This window comes from Canis aureus, chromosome 13 (assembly GCF_053574225.1).
Source record: "Canis aureus isolate CA01 chromosome 13, VMU_Caureus_v.1.0, whole genome shotgun sequence".
Classification (NCBI taxonomy): domain Eukaryota; kingdom Metazoa; phylum Chordata; class Mammalia; order Carnivora; family Canidae; genus Canis; species Canis aureus.
The window spans coordinates 15,426,540-15,432,514 of record NC_135623.1 but is presented as its reverse complement, the minus strand read 5'-3'; the positions used below and the strand labels follow the sequence as shown (position 1 = coordinate 15,432,514).

General features: G+C 44.2%; 1 pseudogene; it reads left to right on the top strand.

Annotated features, from left to right (window-relative positions):
* The first annotated feature begins 2,474 nt into the window (after positions 1–2,474).
* Positions 2,475–2,980, top strand: LOC144281546 (ataxin-7-like protein 3B; annotated as a pseudogene).
* Positions 2,981–5,975: the final 2,995 nt, after the last annotated feature.

Sequence of the window (5,975 nt, the reverse complement as noted above, 5' to 3'; positions counted from 1 at the left end):
ATGTGAATAGGGCAGCCTGGGTGGCTCAACGGTTCAGTGCTGCCTTCTTCAGCCCAGGGCATGATCCTGGAGACCCGGGATTGAGTCCCACGTCAGGCTCCCTGCATGGAGCCTGCTTCTCCCTCTGCCTGTGTCTCTGCCTTCTCTCATGAATAAATAAATAAAATCTTTAAAAAAAATAATAAGTATCCTTGAAACATCCTTGATGAGTGAAGGAGACTTTGCCATTTAAAGAAGAGCATTCAAGATTAGAGGAGAAAGATGACAGAGCGTGTTTCAGAAAGCTGCATGCAGCTGGCATAAGGAGGGCAGGTTATAGGAGATGATACTGGAGAGATGGGCAGGGCCAGATCACAAGGCCTGCAGTACCATGCTAACCACTTGGGCTTAGCATGAAGGATAGCCCCCTAAAGGTTTTAACCAGGAGAATGATGTAGTATATATCACATTTGGATATTTAAAAAAGATTAATCAGCAGTGTGTAGAAAAGAATAGAGGAGCCAGAACTGAAGGCAGGGCAAACAGGGACGGTTTGTTGTAGAAAATCAGGTGAGAAATTACAAAAGCTTGAAATAAGCAGGAGAAGTAGTAATGGAAAAAAAGGAACAGATTGGAAAGATATTACAGTGATAGAATAAACAAGACCCAAATGACTTATCAAATGTATTGTGCGTGGTAGAGGTGAAGGCTTTCATGTGAAAGAGGCCACTCTTGTCCAGGGAAATTTCACTAGTGCCAACTCTCAACAATCAGGAGTGGCTACTGGTAAACAGTTTAGGAAAAGAGCCTAAACCTCAATGTAGATACCGTAAGAAAGAATGATGAATTAGTAATATCTGCCATGGATGCAGAATGGGAGAGCACTAGCACATGACAGATATTTAGCATTCCTGTTCTCAAGTAGAGGAAACATAAAAATATACTATGTGTTTTAAAGAATACATATGGTAGGGGCACCTGGCTGACTCAGTCAGTGAAGCATGCAATTCTTGATCTCAGGGTCATGAGTTCAAGACCCACATTGGGCATAGAGCTTACTTCAAAAAAAAAAAAAAAAGGAATACATATGGCATATTTCCATTTTTTTAAATTAAATAACAGGCAAAACTAATCTTTGTTGATGGAAATCAGAATAGTGTAGGTATGGACTAAGGGGGGTATAGGGGAGCCTCCTAGAGTGCTAGAAATATTCTAGATCTTGATCATGTATATCCATATATGAACAACCATTGAGTTGTACACTTAAGTTTGGTGCTCCTGGGACGCCTAGGTGGCCCAGTGGTTGAGCATCTGCCTTCGGCTCAGGTCATGAACCCAAGGTCCTGCATGGAGCCTGCTTCTCCCTCTGCCTGTGTCTCTGCCTCTCTCTGTGTGTCTCTCTCATGAATAAATAAAAATAAAATATAAAAAAAAATTTGGTGCTCCGTATTGTATAAATGATACACATCAATAAAGTGTGGAAAAAGTTAATGTGTGTTTTAAGGAATGGAAGAAGTCTGATGTAACTAGGGTAAGGAAGAAAGAAAAATGCTAGCAGATTACTGGGAGATAAAGTTGGAGAGGTAGAATGGCAATAGATTATGAAGGGTCTTGGGAGCCCTATTAAAGAACTTGGGATCAATCAATCCTGCAGGCAAGGAGGTATCTCAAATTTCGAGGTAAGAGAAGTATATGCTCATATCTCTATTTTTGCTGTGCAGAATCTGCTTTGGAGAGAGAAAGATGTTTCTCTGACCCAGATAGGATCTCAAACCCTGTAATTTCTTGGCTAAAGGGAAATCAATTTTATATGTATCCTTGGAAATCATGCAATGGAGGAGAATTCAAAAGTTACCTGTGAAAGCACAGAGTGACTTTAATTCAAATATTTTTGTTACAGACCTACCATAACCACATTCTAAGACTTCAAGCCTAAAGAAAAGTGGCATAAACTACCAATAATCCCACCACAGTATTACTAGTAGTTTAAAATAAGGTAGTCCAGGGCCTGGCTAGCTTAGTCTGTGGAACATGCAACTCTTGATCTTGGGGTTGTGAATTCCAGCTCCCTGTTGGGTGTGAAGCATATGTAAAAAAAAAAAAAAAAAAAAATTAAAAACTACTTGTTTTTATTTATTTAATAAAATGAGTAAGTAAAGGATAAGAGTGCAAAGAATGAGAGGTTCCACAGCGAGCCGCTGCAAGGAGGCAGTGTGCATAGGGAAGTCCCATTACCAGGTGCCTACTGTACATTGTGAGCTGAGCACAGTTGCTTACAATGTTGGACTAAACAGTAATCTTAGTTATTTTGGCCCCTTTGCATTTAACCTTAAATCATAAGCATTTCTTCATGACCACTTCTGTTTTCAAAGGTTAAGTTTTATTTTTTTTTATTTTTAATGAAATAAAAATTAAAAATAATTATTTTTAAAAAGTAAAAGTCATAGGGGGCAGCTGGCTGACTCACAGGGCCCTTTTGGTGAGGAGTCCATGGCTGGCCAGAGTTCAAAGTCCCAGACCCCGGGAGTCACCTGAAGAAACTGAAAGACTTGGGGTTTGGGGCCGATATGCTGGTGGCTGCTGCGGCTCTGCCTGGCACTGCGTCGTCCCCCCTCCCACGGGACACGGCCCTGACAGCCTCTAGTTCTGGGTGGGCCCTGGGGGCCAGATGCCCATGCTGCTGTGAGGACTACGAGCGCTCTCCACGGTGGTTTGCCAACTAAAATGGAGGCAATTCCATTGGTGAAGCTGGATAGAAACAATCTGAAGGCCATTGCTTAGGAGATATACAATCCTAACAGAGGATTCTTGTTTGGGCTTCTGCTTTGAGGTGCACAGGGCAGTCAGGTGTGGCTACTTCTACCTGGAGTTCTCAGAAACGTGCTGTGAAGGATCTTGGCATTCAGCCCCTGGAAGATCTAGGAGGAGAGGGCGTCTCCCATTTTGCTCCCTTCGTGGGCCTGAGCAGCAGCTAGGGTGCTCACTCCCAGAATTCCAGTAGCTACAACGTGAGAGGGTCGGAGGGTGACCAGGACAATAACATAGACTAGCCCTGTGGTTTGGAGAAGTTAGGTTTCTAAGTTAGGTAGAAAAAGGAAAAAAGTAAAAAAAAAAAAAAAAAACCCAGCTCAGGCAAAAGTCCCAATTCCCATTGTAAAACTTAGCCTTTAAAAACCTAAAGTGGATTATTTAGGAATTAGGATCCTTTTGGCTGGCTCAGTGGTTGAGTGTCTGCCTTGGGCCCAGGGTGTGATCCTGGGGTCCTGGGATCCAGTCCTGCATCGGGCTCCCTGCATACAGCCTGCTTCTCCCTCTGCCTGTGTCTCTGCCTCTCTGTGTCTTTCATGAATAAATAAATAAAATCTTTTTTTAAACAAACAAACAAAAAGGATCCTTTTATATTACCTGGAATCAGTTTTGAAACCCTGAACCGGAGGAGCTGCGCATCCTGTGCACCATACCATACAGGCTGTTCTCTGTACCAAGATCCCCCGTACTGTCCTTGTACTGTCCCCGGTGCACAGGTGAGCAGCTGTGAGCCCAGGAATCCTCTGGTTCCCCAGCCTGTCTGCCTGTTATCAAGGGCTTTCTGGATAACTGACAGTTTGGACATAGCCGAGGGCTAGGCCTTAATCATTGGGCCTCAGTGGGACTGCTCCTTTGATCTCTGAGCCTCTGATTTGGACTTCTCCAAGACAAATGAAAGTCAGGTATGAGATCTGGATATTAACAGTTACAATTGGGGAAGACCAAGAAAAAGAATTACAACAGAATCTGGTAGGGGAAGCTCTGTGATCTTGGCTCCACCAAGAAAAAAAGGTCAAAGCTTCCAGTTTCCCAAAGGTCCAGCATTTGCAGTGAATGGACTTAGGGACAGGGGCTAACCTTTTGCTAAACAGAAAAGTCTTACACCCCACCCGGTAAATGGACAACTTGGTTATCGAAGCAGATTGAGGATTTATTTATGATCCCTTGAGGAAGTAGCAGGGGCCTCTGCAACTCTGCAGGAATCTCTTAAACTGCAAGATTCATATCTAGATATATTATGCTGGAACAAAGTTTGGTGGGGCAGTCACTTCCCTACTCTGAGTTACTAGTTTCCTTGCCAGGCCACGTATCTGACTTGGTCATTATGCCAGGCCACTCACTACATGCCCCCCGTGTCAGGGGCAGGCCTGATCTACAGGAGAGCCTAATGGCTTTGCAGGAGACTGATCTGAAAGCTGAGCCCAGAGGGGCCTCTTCCAGCTTCCCGCAATGTGAATGAATTAGTATTAGGAGCCAAGGAGCAAGACCCGGCCGGGCTGTCATTGGACTGCAGTCCCCTATCAACTGCTCCCATTCCTTGGGTTGGGCAGTCAAAGCTCTGTGATGCTAAACATCTAGACTGTCATCACCTCTGGCCACTCTGAGGGGGGCAGCCCCTTCCATTCAGTCCCTTTGGGATAGTCTTTATATATATATATATATATATATATATATATATATATATATATATATATTTTATTGGAGTTCAATTTGCCAACATATAGAATAACACCCAGTGCTCATCCCATCAAGTGCCCCGCTCAGTGCCTGTCACCCAGTCACTCCCACCCCCTGCCTACCTCCCTTTCTACCACCCCTTGTTTGTTTCCCAGAGTTAGGAGTCTCTCATGTTCGTCTCCCTTTCTGATATTTCCCTTTGGGATAGTCTTAACAAAGAGCTGTCCTTTTGTTGTTGGACGTTGTTGGATTGGGACAGTCAAGAATGGGAAATGTGAACTACATATTAAACCTACACTCCCGTTTACTCTCTGATCTAGGGTTTATGAAGTGTAGAAGGGTGCGTGCCCCCAAAGTGAGAGGGAACGGGGCTGCTCTATTTGAAATGTTTTCTGATCTCATTCTGTGCCCCTGCAAGGGGCCCAGCCTCATCTGTCTGGCTTGGCCCCATGTTCCCACTGTCCCCTGATCCACTGCCTGTCTGGTGCAGTTCACCCACCCAGGTGCTGCCTGCCACTCTGCTTTCACAGTGACCAGTTCAATCTTTCTTGATGCTCCTGCTCCTGAAGCCTGAAGTTTCCCTTTCCTTGGCTTCTTTTAAGTTTTCATTTTTCTTGGGTTTTTTTTCCCCCTTGTTCTTTTAGGAGATCCAGGGAAGAATTTTTCTGATGAGTTCCTTTGTTGGGATTAAGATGTGGAGAGAACATAATTTTTTGTGCATGAAAGGCAGTGTCATGCCTAAGCATCTTCCTACAGGACTGCCTTGCTAGGTGCCTTCCTGCTGTGTCTGACTTCATTAGCAGCTCCTCCTCCCACCTCTCCTTGGATACTGCCTCTTAGGACCTAAGCAGAAGACCAGTAAAGGCTGAGTGACACACACAGGGATGGAGTGGGTCCTGATCTATTTTCTGTAACCCTTGCTGTGCATGTATCCTTCCTTATCCCAGAAGGAAGGGCTGATTTGTGTTACACATAGATGTTAAGGGAGCCACAGTATTAGGGCCTCAAGACTATTATTGCATTCTCCCCCTAGAATTGTCTGGTCATGGTTGAGGTGTAGTTATAGATTGGTCTTCAATACAATAATTATAACTTTTTAGAAAATTAAACCCTAGTAAGAGCTAAAATAATTTTGTGTTATCTGCCCTTGACTTTATATAAACATCTCCTTCTAAGGGGATGCAGAGGGAAAGGAGGGTCGTGAAACTCTGGCCTACTTCCAAATAATGTCCAGGAGACGGGTTAAACATGGTCCACTCCTGCCAGAAAGGGAGCTCTGATTGTGACATTCCTGTTTCCTTTCTGATCTTGCTCTTGGTGAGAGGTGGAAGCCATGGAAAGTAATTTTGAATAATCATCAATTCATATTACCTCCCTCTTGGCTATTGTTTTTGGTTTCTGCCCTCCCATTATTAGGGCAATAGCCCTAGGCCTGTCCTGGATGGGTAGGAGGTGGGCTAGGTCCAACAGTTTGTGCCTAGAGGAGACGAACTCCTTTCTTTTCTGGGGAG